The sequence below is a fragment of the Lissotriton vulgaris genome, chromosome 6 (genome assembly GCF_964263255.1).
Source record: "Lissotriton vulgaris chromosome 6, aLisVul1.2, whole genome shotgun sequence".
Taxonomy (NCBI): domain Eukaryota; kingdom Metazoa; phylum Chordata; class Amphibia; order Caudata; family Salamandridae; genus Lissotriton; species Lissotriton vulgaris.
In genome coordinates, this window is record NC_141694.1 from 457,721,002 (window position 1) to 457,739,222 (window position 18,221).

An 18,221-nucleotide genomic window follows, 5' to 3' on the forward strand; every position below is an offset into this window, starting at 1 on the left:
AAATTACTGCCTCCTTTAACATATGTCTAAAAGTTAAGCCAATAAAGACATCATTAAAATACAAGCAAAGACCTGGAGTGTTTTTTTTGTTCAAATGTAATAGAATTTCGAGACCCCATAAAACACTAAAGGGCTCATTTAATACCAGGTGGTGGCCAGCCATCCTATTGGGTTACTGAACGAACTAGCCCTTTACCCCTACGTAAGGACTGGCAAATGATACTGAGATCCCCTAAGGTATGGGTAGTTTTGCCAAGTGCTTAATTTGAGCAGGTGGTTTCTGATGGTGCCCACCAGAACTCAATTTTGAGGACTGGTAGATGAGGCTTTGAACCAAAGAGAGAAAAAAAATCAAAAGGGGAAAGTAGGCACAAAGAAAGAAGGCAGGATCAAAAAGAAGCTTAAAGAGTGAGATAAATAAGTAAGGCATGTCTGGTGTGCACCACCCAGGACAGTTGATAGATTTAGTGGAGAGCTTTTAAACAAAATGTTGGGCCCCAGCACCGATTTTTCTACAAATTAAGGACTGCAGTGTTGTTAAAAGGGCATCTGCCTTTGTGCTCAATGCATGTTCATCAAATTTGAATGAGAAGCAGCAGGTCAAGGAATTAACCTTCAAATTGGGAGGTTATTTCTAAAAAAACAAAAAAAAACAATGCTCATGACGCCGGTAAACTTCTTCCGTTGTGTGGTCAGTCCGGTCGCTCCTCCCACCGCGTGGCCCACCCAGAGTGTGCCCGGTCCCTCCTGCCACCGCTGCCAGTGACGTTTTGCCCCTGTTTGCCTTGGCCCCATGCCCTTGACTGCCCTTCTGTGCCTCACTCGTTCTTTATTGTACTGCCTTCGTTTTCTTGGTGCCTGCTTTCGTTTTCACCCAGTTTGTGCTGTACCTCTATGTCCGTTTTGCCCCTGTTTGCCTTGGCCCCCTGCCCTTGACTGCCCTTCTGTGCCTCACTCGTTTTTCATTGTACTGCCTTCGTTTTTCTTAGTGCCTGCATTCGTTTTCTCCCAGTTTGTGCTGTACCGTTTTGTCCTGCGTGACTTGCTGCCTCTGTGCCCAGCTGTTTCCCTGCCCCACCCCGCTCCCTGCTGCTGCTCCCCCGCGGCCCCACCCCCTCCAGCATCACCGCACCGCCCCCCCACTCGCCACCCGCTCCCGCCTCCCAGCTGCTCCTCCCTCGCCCCTCCCCCCCACTCTCCATTATGGCAGAGTCAAAGGTACGCGCAGCGTTGACACGCAGTGGGCGCGCCGATTGTGCGCCGAAGGCGCGTCAAAGGTAAGTCTGCCTACGCCTGTCTGTGCCTGGACCGTGCCTAGTGCCAGAACCCCTGGCCCCTGCAGATGCCAGCCCACCCGCAGGACTTACGACGCTGCCTCCCTCAACGCACTCAACAACGGCCAGAACCCAAGCTGCCACCGAGCCAACTCAGGACGCACCCAAGGACCCTTCACCTGCCAATCCTGCAAGTTCTCCTGCATCCGGACCTGCACTGCACCCGCCAAGCCGACCCCCAGCAGCAACCACCTGAAGTGCATCCTGCTCAACACCCGCTCCATCCACAGACACGCCATCGAACTCTGGAACCTACTCGACTCCACATTTCCAGACGTCGCCTTCCTCACGGAAACATGGATAAATGCCTCCTCAGCGCATGACATTGCCATCGCCATCCCAGACGGATACAAGATCACCCAGAGGGACCGCGTCAGCCAGACAGGAGGAGGAATCGTCATCGTCCACAAGAACACCATCCGCATCACGACTAACTCCGACGACACCCTCAGAGCCGCCGAACACCTGCACTTCCAGATACACACCGACCCCAAGACCACTCTCAGAGCCACCCTCATCTACAGACCACCAGGACCTCGCGCACAATTCAGCGAAGACATCGCAGACTTCATCAGCCCGCACGCCCTCCCCTCCGCTGACTACATCCTCCTAGGGGACTTCAACTTCCACCTGGACAACAACAACGACAGCAACACCACCACCCTGCTGGACAACCTCGCCAACCTCGGACTCAAGCAACTGGTGACCACCCCCACCCACTACGCCGGCCACACGCTTGACCCCGTCTTCTCCTCCAGCAAAGACATCTCCTTCAGCCACGCTCCGGACTCCACTGGACAGACTACAGCTGCGTCCACTTCAGCTTCAGAAGGACCACGATCCACCACCACCCGCAACACGTTCCCCGCAGAAGCTGGAACAAGATCACCACCGACCAGCTCACCACATCCCTGAGCCAGAACCCTCCCGCCAGCTCAGCGAACCCCAACCAAGCCGCCGACAACCTCACAAGGTGGATCACCAACTGCGCTGATGACCTCGCTCCACTGAAGACCCTCTCCGCCAGACCCGGCAGCAAGAAAGCATCCTGGTTCACCGACGAACTCAAGAGCTCCAAGAAGAACTGCTGAGCCCTCGAGAAAGCCTGGCGCAGAGACCCGACTACAGACAACATACCCACCCTCAAGCACGCCACCCGAAAACACCACCAGCTGATCCACACCACCAAGAAAACCGCATTCAAGGAACAACTAGACAACAATGCCCACAACAGCAAGGAACTATTCAACATCGTCAAAGAGCTCTCGAACCCTAGCGCCGGAAACAACAACATCACCCCCTCGCAAGACCTCTGCAACTCGCTCGCCTCGTTCTTCCACAGCAAGATCGCAGATATACACAACAGTTTCAGCACACAGCCAACGCACCCAACGATCGTACCAATGCCCCCACCACCACCCTCCGCGCCTGGACCCCGGTCATCACCGCACAACGGCCCTTTGCGGCGGGATGCCTGGCTTTCACCTTGCGGACACCCTGCTGGGGTTATCTCACAGGGGAATACCAGGACGGGTTCCCTAAGCAAGCGCTTAGAAACCACTCGGTGATTTGCGCTATATAAATTCCTGTACATTTACATTTACATTTAAAATCATACCCATGCTTTGCAAGAATAATCTCCAGGATTACATTTCGTCAAACATTAAGAATGTGTGGGAGTTGGCAGATTAATTTTAGCAAAACATTTGTTAGATTATTTTGGGAGACTTTAGTTTTGACATGTGACAAATTTATAAGTGGCTACTCTTAATTAACTTTAATACTGTTGTCATTAAGCTATAAAGGACCATTAGGGGTAACACAGACTATTGTTTTGATGGAATAAGCAGTTTGCCAGCATGAAGCAGTATGATGATACAAACTGATTTTAAGAATTACAATGAATTGTTTTCATCTACGTTTGAAATGAATGAAGCCTTGTTATTACTATTTTAAAATATGAGTGTACAGGATGAGACCATCCTAACTAAAGAGAGAGAACTTATCAACAAAGGGAGGAACAACCCCAAGTCTGCAGCCAGTGTCATATACTAACACTGCACATTACTGAATTCAGAATGTCAATTGTGTAGGATGTTTTTTAAGAGTTTAAGTCAAGAGGCAGTAACCTTATGAACAAAACCTGGATATTTGAGTATGGTCAGCATCTGTAATACAAAATCATCTTTAAGTGAGTGGGAGGGCTTTATATGTATATACTTGTGCGATAAGAACTAATATTATAGTACAGATAAGAGGTACATGGATTGCCCAATAAACTGAAAACTAATTTGAAACAAAGACTAGATCATCATTGTCCTCTGAGAAAAACAGGCCTTAGAGAAGAGACATTGGGAAAGTTTCAATGAAAGAAATTAGTAAGGAACGTATTAGTAATTGAGTATTAGATCAGACCTTGAAAGTTTTCAGGGACAAATAAGAGGATAATATAATGTGTATAGTATCATCCTCAAAGATGGGTAAAACATGTGTGCAATAGAGTCAGGTTGGAGCAAAATTCCCCTAGAGAAAACATTAGTGCCTTAATTAATTTTTTGACCAACCAGAATGAGTTAGCATGCCTTGTTAAGACTGTCTTGTATTGTGTAGGAAAATTGATCTCTACAACCTGAAAGAAAGGATTTTGGAAGAGAAGGCTAATTTAGGGCAGTGAAAGTATGGCTTTATGTATAACGCATGCAACGGGTTTCAATTTAACTGTATTTTCTAGTCATGAGTACGAGGAAGCTGCTGAGAAACCAACGATTTGAAATGGCTACAAGCTTTAGTTGACATTCTATTGCATTACCGACTCACACATAGAAGTGTGCCAAATACCCATTGAAGGACTCTGTGCACTCCTTCAGATGCCATAGTCTAAGCGTAACCCACATTTTCAAAAGAAAAATGGCCAGAAATCACCATGTACAATCCAATACAGTTGAGGGATAAATAACATTAGGTCTCTATTGAGGAAGGTGCAAGAATACTAAAAACACATCAACTGAATACCACTCGTATTGTAAGTAAGGTAGAAGAGACTAGGCTAAAGAAAATAAGTAATCATACTTAGATGTAAAATCAAAACAGTAAAAACAAATTAAAGCTTTGAAATATGCAGTTCAATATTGCAAAAAACAAAGAATACAAATTAAGTTTGTTCCTCGAAAAAGATGCTGTAACATGCAGAATTACGGATGAAGTTGAGTATGTAAACTACTGGATGCAATATTACCTCAGTTTTCACCAGACGACTAGAGAATACCCAAGGGGCACATGTTTTTGGGGCATTCATGTTTGCCTTTGCCACCAGTCGGGTCAACAAAGTTCTGTTGATACAATCTTTCTAAGAAAAGAACTGGATATGTGGTTCTAAATCACAACTTGTGATCTTGGTCAGTCATTAACACCTTAAACAAAAATGAAGGTTTACTCAATGTCTATGAGAGCCAAAATGTCTACCAGGGGATATGTTTTCTTATACAAGTTGGATGCTTAAGTGAATACAAGCAGTTAATGAGCAGTAAATGTGGTGAAAGAAAATTATATTTCTTCTTCTTCAGTTTGCTATACAAGCCTAAGCCGAATACAAGCGGTCTCTGTCAGCCAGTAGCCAATAGGAGACTGTTGACTAAACCTTTCTGGCAAATTCGGTGTTGCATGGATTCAAATCAGGTTCCCTTCATTAGTTAGAAAATTACTCATTTATTTAGATTTTTCCTTGGTGTATTAGTCCGTATACTCTTAACCAGGACTGAAAGGTTGAGAACCTGACGAATACTTCTCAAGTAAGCATGGACAGGAAGATCCAGTAAAAAGTGAAACAAGGTTTAAAAGTAGCCTAGTGGAGAAGTGGAACCTTCTGCCTAGATGACTTTTGCTCCTGGTTTCCTTTTTGAAGGACCCAATATGACATATGAGGAGTCAGCATGAGTAGAAATAAAAGTGATAGAAAAGTATTAAACATACATGTAATAGCAAAGGAAACACTAGGGTGTATAATGTATGAAGCTGTAAAGTCGTTATCATCTCTAGCTCGCTCTATCTCTCCCCCCACCAGGATCCTTGTAACACTTACATTGATTTTGAAGGTGAGCACTGATGTACTGATGAACACCCAAACCCACACAAGCACACACTTGATGTGGCACACAGGTGAAGGAAATTAGAGTAAAACCTACTAACAAACTTTTAGTACCTCTGTGCACATGGGTGTATTTTGTGCATGTATATCAACAATGGCTGCTGAGTGAAATCATAACTCCTGTCTTGGTGGAATATGTGAACATTAGCATAAGACTGCACATTTGGCCCTAAACATCCCTATAATGCTTCATAACGTTTAGGAAATCAGATTTTTGAATACCACTTTCTCCCACCTAAAGCCCTTCAAGAAGCGTTCTGTTATTTCTACCCACTTAGAATTCCTTTTTTTTATTTTTTTATTTTTTTTATTTTGTGACAGAGGCATAAAACATACAAGAACAAAGCGGCATCTGATCAACAACCATCATTCACATAGTTTCTAGTACATTATAAGCATAAAAAAAGAAAAAATATATATATCATTGCAATAAACAGTAATTAATAGGTTTAAATCCAATTTTCAATAGGGGACCATAAATTCCTAGCGAAGATCTTCTTTTTCTGTCCCTTCAATTTATAAACTGCTTTGTCCATTCTATAAATATTTAGCAACTTTCCCAGCCATTGTTCAAATGTAGGCGGATCTATATCCAGCCATCTAGAAGTAATGCAAAAACGATATACAGCCATTCCAATAAACAGAAAATATTCCTGATCAGCAGATAGGTTTTCAGAAGGAAAATAAATACCAAAAATAATCAAAGAAGGGCATAGCTTAACATTGACATTGAGCAAATTAGTCATACATTTTTCAATCTTATCTATATATAACGCCAATATAAGACAACTGTAAAACATATGGCATGAGTCCGCTGCTAGGATTCCACAACGGCTACAATTAATACCCTTCGTGGCCTTTCCATTTGGCTAATTTCGCGGGTGTGTAGTAAAGGTCCAGGGTAGACATATAGTGTTGACTTTTAAGGGAACTATTAATTAGTACTTTATTACTCATCTCAAAGGCCCTTGCCAAGTCTATTCCTTCTATGCTCAATTTTCTTTGCCATTTCTGGGCCTGTTGATCTAGATCATCATGCAACCTATTAACCATTAGTTGATAAATCGTACCAATACGGCTGTTCTTCCTGCAGCTCTCTAGAATATCAATAGTCTCCATAGCATCATTATATAACAGATTTTTTTTTTCCAAAAAGCTACGGATCTGTAAATATTTAAAGAATTCATTCCTAGAAAGGCCAAATGTTTCTTGGAGATCAGAAAAGGACACAAAATCCCATTTTGATACAGTTGCCCCAGTAGATGGATCTGTCTCATTTGCCACCGATATATTGCCATATCTTGAAAAATCCCCGATAATGACGTATTACCAAAAATAGGTGTATAAAAATTGAGCTTTGACATTATCCGCAGGGTTTTATTGATTTGTCTCCAAACTAAAAAAGCAGACAAAAACACCTTGAATTTTGTTCTCTTATAGTAGCTTGGTTCCATGAACTTCAGTAGACATTCACGCACTTCAGCGCCCATTAGCATTTCAAAGATAGAGGGTGCCATAGAAGTTTCGGTAACATGGTCATGGAATAATAGCACCCTGATTGCTTTAAGAGTAATAGCCCCATAATACAGTCTAAAGTTCGGAAATCCCAACCCAGCACGTTCTTGCGGAAGAGTGCACCACTTTAAAGATCTTCTTGAGCGGCGGTACCCCCACAAGAATCTGGACAGCATCCTGTCAATCTTGTTAAAAAGAGACATTGAAAAAAATAATGGAATAGTTCGGAAAAGATAAAGAAATTTTGGGAAAATCATCATCTTGATGACATTAGTGCGTCCATGTAAAGACAAGTGTAAATTATTTAACCTTTCTAAAGTTCTATTAGTTGATATAAGCAAAGGATCCAGATTTAATCCAACAATATCATCGATTATAGGAGAAATAGTTACGCGAAGATATGTGCCAGTAGAATTTAATGGGATGTCAGTAGGTGTGCCAGTCTCAGAATGTATAATCTGGGTTTTTGAAATATTAAGTTTGTAGCCGGAGAATTTGCCATATTCTCGAGCTACTTCAATAATTTTTGGTAGCGCAGTGGTAGCATCAGAAGTTACAATGGCCACATCGTCTGCGTGCGCGAGAACCTTATGATCTACCTCATGGAGTTGAATTGGTGGAATATCAGGTTCCATAATTAATCTGTCCAAATAGGGTTCTAAGTAAAGAGCAAATAAAAGCGGGGAGCATGGGCAGCCCTGTCTGGTCCCCCTAGTAATTGAGAAGGGTCTAGAGGTATCAGTGCCTAATCTTATTACACCCTTGGGATTAGAATAGAGTGCTTGTATAGATTTAATAAATTGTAGCGGAAAGCCCTTCCATTGTAGCACCTTCCAAAGGAACCCCCAGTCGACCCTATCAAATGCTTTTTTAGCATCAAGTAGAATCACCCCGACTGGGGATTCCTTTGCCTGCGCCCAATCCAATAATGTGATAACACGTTTAACGTGGTCTGTAGTATCCCTATGTCTAATGAAACCGTGTTGAATATGGGAAACCAAACTTGCCATTACATCATTTAATCTGTTTGCAAGAATTTTAGAGTAAATCTTGCTATCTGCGGTAATAAGGGAGATAGGGCGATAGGACCCTAATTCTTTTGAGTCCTTATTCTTTTTTACAAAGACGACTATAGTGGCCGTAGACCAAGAATCAGGAGATTTACCTTGAAACTATTAATTAAAAACTTTTAACAGCTCTGGTTTAAGCGTATGTCTGAATGTCCGATAGAATTCAAGAGGTATCTGGTCTGGCCCCATCGCTTTACCTGCCGCAAGACTCATAATGGCTTTCTCAATCTCATCCCAGCTTATTGGCCTGATAAATAAATCTGCCTCTTCTGGACACAATGAAAGTTGATTAGCACACCTAAGATAATCTGCAGGATCAAGAGTCTTGTCAACTTCGTTACTGAGATCATTATACAATGTCTTATAGAAATCATGGAATGCTTCTAATATTTCTTCCCTACGTTCATGAAAAACACCATTCATGTCTTTAACACACTGCATTTCATTAGCGGAGGCTTTTTGTCGCAGGCGTTGAGCTAGGACTTTTCCGGTGCGTTCACTGTATTCGTAGCGTTCAGTTTTATATTGCTTAAATTTCGCTGCTACTTCGTCAGCAATATGGATACACAGACCAGAGCGTTCAGTGACTAGACGTGATTGTGCTTCCTCTATTCCTACGTTGTTTTTGCAAGCAGTAGATAGATTCATCTCGGCTATCCTAATCTTATTTAGCCTCTCCTTAAAATCGGTTTGGATTTTCTTCCTCTTATAGTTTGCAAAGCTGATTGTCTCTCCCCGTACTATGGATTTAAATGAGTCCCACACTACTTGTGGAGAGGCAGTATCATTGTTTATTAAGAAATATTCCTTAATGGTTATAGCCATAAATTGGAGATATTCTTCATCCAGTAGCAGATTTCTCTGAAATGACCACAGTCAAATTGGATTTTGACAATCAGTGGGAAACTGAATCTCAGCGATCATAGGATTATGGTCTGAGATAACTTGAGGTAGTATTTCGATATGGATTTTCTCCAAAAACATAGAGGATACAAAAAAATAATCTAAACGGACAAATTTCCGATGAGGAATGGAGAAAAAAGTATATCCTGGATCTTTACAATAAAGTTTGTTCCATACATCAGTTAGCCCATTATTTAGCACCAAATCTCTAAGTGCTCTGTAAGTTCTAATCTTGCGGCCCGTGTATCTCATCCCTGATTTAATATTCCAATCAGCTGCCAAATGAATATTTAAGTTCCCACATACTATTATTGGCTGTGTCCACGTAGCTAGCTCTGTATTCATAGTGTTAAACACCTCAGCATCATCTAGATTAGGGCCATAAATACAACATATGGTGAATTTGCAACTTCCAATAATTAATTCAGCAAGCCCCCATCCACCCCATTTATCAGCTAGTGTTTTCGTGCACTTCCCAACTCCCTTTCGCATACATATTGCTACGCCTCTTTTTATACCCATTTGTTTAGACGTGAGCAAGACTTCTAATCCCAGGTTATTCAAAAGAGAACGCTTGTCCCATGAAATATGCGTTTCCTGAATACATAGTAAATCAATATATAAAGTCTGAAGCATTGTTCGAAGCATGCCAATCTTTTTTAAATCATTAAGACCATTAATATTGATTGTACATATTTTCACCTTTTTATCCATTTTGAAATAATAAAAAAGATATTAGCTGTAATCATCACTGAATGCTCTGCAGTATTATCGTTTGAGTGCCTTATATTCATCCTTGTATTGAACACCTCTGCCTTACACCCCCACCACCAACCCTCACCCTTACCCACCCCCACCCCTTTTCCCAGAGCCCCTCCCCCCACCCTCCCCACTATAGGAGGCACAGAAACAGTCAGTTCCTGAAACGTATGGATGCCGTGTCCCTGGCCCATAGCGTCCTGACGGAGAGAAAAGAGAAAAGAGAAGAAAAGAAGAAAGAGAAAAAAAAACAAAAAGGAAAAGAAAGGAAAAAAAAACGGTCCTGCATAGTTAAACACCTATTAAACCATACGATTCTTTCAGTCTAGTATTCTCAGATTACACATTAGTTCTATCAAAAAGAGAAGAGAAATGTTCTTCAACAAACATAATTTGTTCATAGAGAATACAAGTATTCCTTGGCTTTGATGGTAGATATAAAATACTTTACTTGGCCTTTAAATATAGTCTTCAATTTTGCAGGACCTTGCAAAAATACTGACACTTCTTTCTTTTGGAAATCAGGAATCAATTGCCTTAGTTGCCACCGTTGAGTCACAGTGGCCTGACAATAATCTGGTCGCACAAAAAACTGACAACCCAGTCCATCCGCTTTCTTATCAGGTCTTGCATTTAAGTAGATAGCTTCATGAGCAAGAAAGTTGTTAAAAGACACCAAAATGGCCCTAGGATAGTTTTCTTGGCCTTGACGTGGTTTCCTCACTGTAAAGGGAAATCTATGTGCACGCTGTATCTGCCGTGACCAGTCCCATTCTGTTAACTCAGGAAAAGCGTCATTTAACAGATTAATAACGAACCGCCTTGGGTCAGACCCTTATTTATTTTCAGGGACCCCCAGAAAGCGCAGATTACTTCTACGGGCCTGGTTCTCCAAATTTGCTAGCTTATCAGATAAATCCTCCTTTTGAGCTTTAAAGTCATCCACTTCTTGTCTTTGGGCCATAGATTCTTCCTCTAAGACGGATATCCTAGCTTCTGCCTCAGTGACCCTGTCAGGGGTCTCTGAGCATAACTTAATCGCACGTCGCACTGCATTTTTGACTTTTGCACAGGTCATCTGTGTACGTTGGTTTTCAGCCTTACTTTCGGCCCGGTGATTCATCATAGTATCAAGAATTGTTTTCAAGGTGATCTCTTCACTATTTTCTTGTGACGGAGCCAGGTCAGTTACAGAGTTATGGCTGGACCCAGGAGTAGCCAGGTCGGTTACAGAGTTATGGCTGGACCCAGGAGTAGCAGTAGTAGCGTTAAATGCTTGAGGAGGGGATGAGGGGTTCACTCCACTTATAGGTGAATAAGGAGCGGTCTCTTTGCTCGCCACATGCAGAGATCTTTTCTTCCTCAGCTTCTTCTTAACAATAGTACCCGCATTAGCACTGTCAGGGCTCATACTAATCTCGCCATCAGAGGATATACTTTTGTGGCTGTAATCTACCCAGTCTTTATTCAAACCAGTTACTTCATCAGACGAGAGTTCTGACAGGGAATAGAAATTTTCGGGAAGCTCTTGATTATGCGGCTGTGGAATTGGTTTTGCCCCACTTTGTAAATCATTCGTTGATGGTAATGATAGTGAGGGAAGAGAATGCGCTCGGTTAATTATAGTCCCGCCTGAAACTACATCTCCCATAATGCCCCTCCTCAGATGTTCAGTTGCCTCAAGAGCTGTGGGATTATTCTGATTGTCAGCACTATTAGACGGTTGATTAGGCGGCTGATTGATAGGCAGATCAAAATTTTGGCTATTATTATCAGTTATTTTTTTCTTAGCTGCATGTTTCACAAACAGCTCTGGCAATGTTTGTAATGTTGTACTCTTCATACTTGAAGCTTCAGTTGCTTTCAATTCAGCCCCCTTATGAAGATTCTTACCCTGTTTTGTGGCAGTTTTACCAGGGGTCGATGGAGCTAACTCCGCCATCTCGTTCTCCTCGTTGTCTGGCTCCGCACCTCCCAAGTCGTTTACAGCTCCGTTTCGCTTGTTTATACGAGTGCCGATGGAGGGTGGAAGCGGCGTCCTCTTCTTCTTCCGAGAGCCTCCTCTGCCAGGAAAGACGCTACTCTGCGACCAAAGCAGGCAGAGTGTAGCGCGCCACAGCGGGGCCCGCCGATTAAACTTGAAGAGATTCAGCAACATTCGTAGAGTCCGTCACGAAGATAGATAGTATCCAATTATGCCACAGTGCAACACTGTAGCGCAGTTAGCTCCACTCCGCTCCGCTGATGTCAATTTCGAGTCACTTTCTTCGACTCCTGTCCCAAATGACCAACACCTCCGTGCACCTCCGTGTCTCGCGCTCTCAGCGGCCCAATACGGAACAGAAACAAGCGGAGTCCAGCCACACCCACAGGCGGCCACAGGCGGCCGGACCGGATCCAGTCGTGTTCAAACGGACAGGTAAATGAAATTGTCCAACGTGTCTAAAATGTAATCGTATTTAGTGAAAAGAAGCAGCAAATGCATTGAATGAGCACCCGATCGGCTCCCGCATGGATTATAATGGCAAAAAGACTAAGTTTTCTCCTCCTTCTCTCCCGGACGCCAGGAACCAGGGAGCTAGCTGCTTACACAGCCTCCCTCACGGCAGCCATCTTGCCTCTCAAAGCCCAGCTCCACTTAGAATTCCTTGCAACATTTTAGTTTACATGGCACCATCTTGGACTAGTAATTGTCGTAATACAATCATTTAGGTTAATGAACTAATACAAATATTTGCCATCAATGAATGTGTTCATATGAACGACAACAATACCCATTGTTCTCATAGACCCGCATTGTACATAATTTAAGACAGAATAACGAATTGCACATTTAGCCCAAGAGAGCATACTCAGATACAATCTACCTTTGTTCAAAATACAGAACAGACTACGTTTGATGCTTCATATGTCACCACTCATAGTATTCCATATTTTTAACAAACATGTTCCTCACCTGAGGATGTGTCTGTCACCAACCCCTCTACCTGTGTGACTAGTCACTTAAGCAGAGGTTTTGCCAAACGGATTAACTGACACTTCTAACAGACCAAAACAGGTGAGATACCACATGAAATTGGGTTTCTCAAGTGAAGGGGAGCGAGTGAATCAGCAAAAAGATTTTTGAACATGAAAGAAGACAATCGAAAAAAAGACGCCAGAAAAATCAACAAAATAGACCAAAACCTTTACGAAAACAAAAAAACGATTTTCCACAATACTATAAAGTCCAAATATTAAATACAATAACGTCATAAATTATAAGCAAATTAGTGACCTTCTGCTATTAGAAAGTGTGTGGCAGTAAACCAATGAACATAAGCTAGCTAGCCCTCTTGCTACACAAAAAATTATATGGCCTAATTACACCTGCTCTCTAAATTAATTCCATAAACCTACGTACGGAACCCCACAGAACACATCATATTTACTTTAAAAGTAGTACTACTAGAGGCCTTCAAATTGTTGTATCTCATCATGAGATTTCTTAGACAACCTGGGGGCATATTACCAAGCAATAGCGATAATATTGTATCGCTATTGCTTGGTTAGCGTGAAAAAATGAAGGCCGATCTGCTGCGATTTTTATCGCAGATAAACCTTGGTATTACCAAGGTTTATGGCAAATGCGATAAAAATCGGCCGCAATGCATGAATATCGCTGAAAAGTCAGCGATATTCATGCATTAGCGAGCTAATGCTCTTAGCCATGTTATCCACCTCCCATTGGATAACATAGCTAAGAACTGCTCAGGGCAGGTGTTAGCTTTTGGAGATATTCGCGCTTAGCGCGAATATCTCAAAAAGTTGGTAATAGGAGATAGCGATGTTAGCAACTGTTTCCAGTCGCTAACATCTTGGCACGCCCACTTTGCATGTCATTATTGATAAATGTCACTGACATGCAAAGTGGGGCCCAAGATAGTCTCTATCTCCTACTAGCTGTCGCTAACTGGTGTTAGCGACAGCTAGATAATAGGGAGATAATTTTATCTCCGCTTTCTTGGCTTTTAAAGCCAAAAAAGCGGAGATAAACCCCCTTGATAATATGCCCCGAGATTTTCTGTTGGTCAGATTTTAACATGAAAAGTACGTACTATATAGGCTTAGCCTTCCACAGAGTATTATTTTTAGCACCAAAAAGTGCCATGGCAAGGTAGGGGCAACGATGTGGGTGGCTTTGTTTTAGCCACTTCCCAGAGAGGTTAGGTGTTGCTTAAAGCACTTCTTCCTTGTGCGATCTGTTGATGGTTGAAGGAGATCACATCATAATTGAGAGAATCAATCAATTGATGGGTAGGAGAATTAAGAGAAAGAGATAGAGAGACTGACATAATCTTCTGCTATTCCCACATATGTGATACATTTGTCATGGAAAGAAGGAAAAGGGCAGTTAACAGAATTCAAACAGTATGTAGCAGCCCACTGTCTCTCATATTAGATGCTTAAGACCAAACGAAAACTTTAAGAGTACAGGTATAATTTAAAAATGCCACAACTACATTCTGGCACTGACAATCGTGATAGCAAGGCTGAATGAAACACAAAGTAAGAGTGCCATGAAGATCCCTTGCAAAAGAGAAGCAGTTGAATGAGGAAAGAAAGTGACAGTATGTGGGAGTCGAGGAAGATATGTATCAATACCTACAAGCACAGATCACTGCATCAAATCCACATAATTGGCAAATATCCTCCTGAACTTGGTAGGAACTTCAGTACAGTGGCAGTGTGTGACATGGGAGAGGAAGGGTGAAGAGCCTGGGCTAAGCACCTTAGTACTATTTACTATGGAGTTTTTCCCACGCACTATTGGCTGTCTTACGTTTGATCTCCCCCACACGCTCTGAATATTCGTTAAAGGGGATTTATAACAAAGGTGTCTTCACAAAAAAACAAGAGTTCTCCAAAGAAATGCAATGCCTTTGAGTATTTTGACATTGTTCCTTGTTCACCTTTCATGAAGAAATATTATTTCCTCTTTGCAAGTTAATTTTTACCACTCAGGTAAATGATTTCACTTTGACTGAATCAAACTAACATGGAAAATACTGTATGCAGAACATGCCTTTGGACAATAATGCATGCAAAATATTCCTTTAACATTTGCAAAGCTTATACATGAACTATTTCAAATGTTTGCAGAATTGTTCAGTGCAAGTTTGACCTTTTGAAAATGTTCTCTGTGAACAATGGCTTTGGGCTGGAAAGAAAGTATTACCTGTTTCTGGCAAATTATGTTGTATGAAAAGCCATTTTCTTAGTTTTAGTTAATATATTTGCCTCTTATACAGTTGTAAAAGTAATGATTTGCGTGCGTAGGTTGCAGAGAAAAAAAGAAAGTCCCAATTTTTCCATAGACGTTTATGAAGTTAGTTGTAAAGCTGAATGAAGTTGGTCCTTTGAAAATTTGCAGATCCGTGGGCTTCCAAAGCACACGCGTTTGTTAGCAATTTACTTGCTCTTCTCTGCAAATGTGTCACAACCTTAAAGGCGTCATGTTTCATGAATCATTTACCAGCAGGTAATGAAAAGGGTTCTCCCAATTTCTACCCCGGAATAATAACGGTCTGACCTCATAGATATTTTCAAACCCCCTTTTCCACTTGCCCGAATCAAAACTGCTTGAATGGCCCATATCATATCCCCTACATTTGCCTTTCGCTCTTGCAATAACTTTAAATCTATACATTGACTATCCCACTTTTAATCATCATAGCCGACAGTTGATGCCAACAAACGCGCACAGTATTGTTGCTTGGACCCAAGTCCAAAATAATTTTCGTGAGGATAGCGTAATTTCGCATAATGTTCAGCATTTCACGTTAAGGAATTTATGACATTTCTGTTGGGGTAACGTGCCTATGGCAGAGGCATAGGAACTGAGCGCCAACGAGGACTCGAAAATGAATCGTTATTTGAGTTCTACCAGCATGATATTCACTTTGTTTTTTTTTTTTTTTTTGTTTACAGGTGAAGTTCCATCGAGACTGAGCCCATTGTGCATTCAGTATCTATTTCCTCTTCCTTTCCTTATGACTTCTACCTGTTATTTGTTCAACTCTGGGTCATTTTAGATTTGGATTACTGAAGGAAAACATCGCTCATGCTTTGTCTACAATTTCTCCTGTATCTTGCATGTTTGAAATTTGAGTAATTATGGTGAAAGTCAAGTAATTCAGTTCAGTACTTCGAAAAACGTTTGTTATTTGAGAGTGGGTGGAACAATCTGCTCTTTTTTTTCATTTCGTTCGATGCTGGATGGCCTGGAGTAAGGAGCACTCCCATTAAGGAGGGCAAGAGGGAAATAGACTATTTTGGATGGAAAAGGTCTGAGCTTATATATATTTCCTTTGTTCCCTTTTGTTTTCCTGATTTTTGTCCAGCTTTGTCATTATATTGCGGTGTTCTACTATTTGGGCCTTGTCTGAATAGGTCTGTAAATGTGTTTTTGTTTCAATAAAAATATGTTTATTCGTTTTTAAATGGTAACATATAGGCAGTGCCAACTAATATTCTAAGCCTGTACAATAACTAAAGCAATGCCCTACCTTTCGACCATCCATTAAAATACAATAGTAATTTACTTAAGTACATCAGTCCCCTCGGTTCACATTTCAAATATCAGTGTCTCAGACTAGGGTCCAATATCCAGCTACAGAGATTCAGGGCTTTAGGTGATGTGCTACACTCACCATTGTCAGTTTGCCTGGAGGCACCTACTCCCCTGATGCACCATCTTCTCATTTAGTCTATACTATACATCTCTATTCCCTTCATCCTGTCTCTCAGACGTGGGCTGACGTTGCTTCTCCAGTTTTGAGCAATTTCCCTTTTTGCCACAATATATCTGAGGTTGATCAGTTTTTTAGCATAAGTAATTTCGTCCAATTCTGCTCAGACACCCAACAATGCAAAGGGGGCCACAGGTTCAATTGTAATCCCCGTAGTCTATGTGTGTCTGCGCGTAACCCCTTCCAGGATGCAGTGAGCCTGGGCCACTCTCAAAATGTATGGCTGAAAGTTCCTCGCGGCCCACAGTACCTGAGACATAGCTAGTCTTCAGATGTATGAATTTTGGGCAAGCATGTATGGGTATAATAAATCCTATGCCGAATTTTATACTGAATGAGTTGATAGCTTGCATTTATAGTCACCTCCCAAGGGAGTTGTAAGACTTCCCACCAGTCTTTGTCAATCCACCACACCATGTCGTCCTGCAAAATAGCCCATCACTGGGAAAATTCACTCTTTATGTTCCTCATCGAAATGCAATTATAAAAAAATACAATTTAATATACTCAATTAAATATAAAAAACAGTTTTTTGTTAAATGGAGAAAAATTTATGAGTGTTTTCTTGTTTTTATTTGTATATTTCAGAATAATTTGTGGCTCCTGAAGAAGGCGTTTTTCCAACGCCGAAACGCGCGTCGATATTATTGATTGCCATTGAGTATATTAAATTGTATTTTTTTGTAATTGAATTTATGTAATTGTGCTTTGTCAAATATTAATTATGTTTTTAATATATGAATGTCTAATTAAAGAAAATATAGTTTTATAATAGATTTAATCTCACTTGTTCCCTCCTTGCAATCGTGTTTCCCTTAATGCTGTGATGATTGCCTAGGTTTTGATATGCACATACAGTTTTCCCTGTCCTAGGAACTATATAAATTTTCCACAGGGGTCCTTGTTGTTTTCATACTATAATCTCCCCCTATGTACCATGCGTAGGCACCCCTTTGGTCCAATTAAATATCTATCCATCTGGAAAGTCAAGTCCCTCAGTGAAGCATATGCCCACTCATTCACTATCTGTAATTTGTACAGCCTCATAATACTTACATATATCGGGTATCGCTATGTCACCCTCATATATGGTTCTCTGGAGAGTGGGAAGGGTGAATTGTGATGGAACATCATTCCATAATAAGGATTGAAGTCGTTTATTTTCCTCCCGGAAGAATGCATCCTTGATCGCATAGGGACGGTTTTGCAGGATATAGTTATATCTAGGGAGTCCAATCATTGTAAAGATTGCCGCTCTGCCAAGGAGGGATAAAGGCAGATAGCTCCAATGTTGGATATCCGTTGCCTGTCCCAGAAGAAGTGGGATCAGGTTGTCCTCATTGTTTGTTCATATCTGTTTTGACACCCACAGTCCAAAGTACTTGAAGTGGTGTGTGGCCACCTGCAGAGTCAATGGCAGGGGTCCTTCCACTTTCCAGATCCCTATCGGGAAGATCATTGATTTATCCCAATTGCGCCAAAAGTCAAAGAAGTGCCAATGGATACGAAAAATGTCTATAAGTTTCTCTAATGAGGTATTTGGTTCTGCGATACATATATAGTAAGACATTGTTGGCATACTATGAATTCCGATTTTGCCAGGAGTCACTCGATTTCGAGCCCCATACCTGAGCATCTACCTGCATTCATTGAGCTATGGCCTTAATCACCAAAGCTAAGAGCATCTGTGACAGAGGGATTCCCT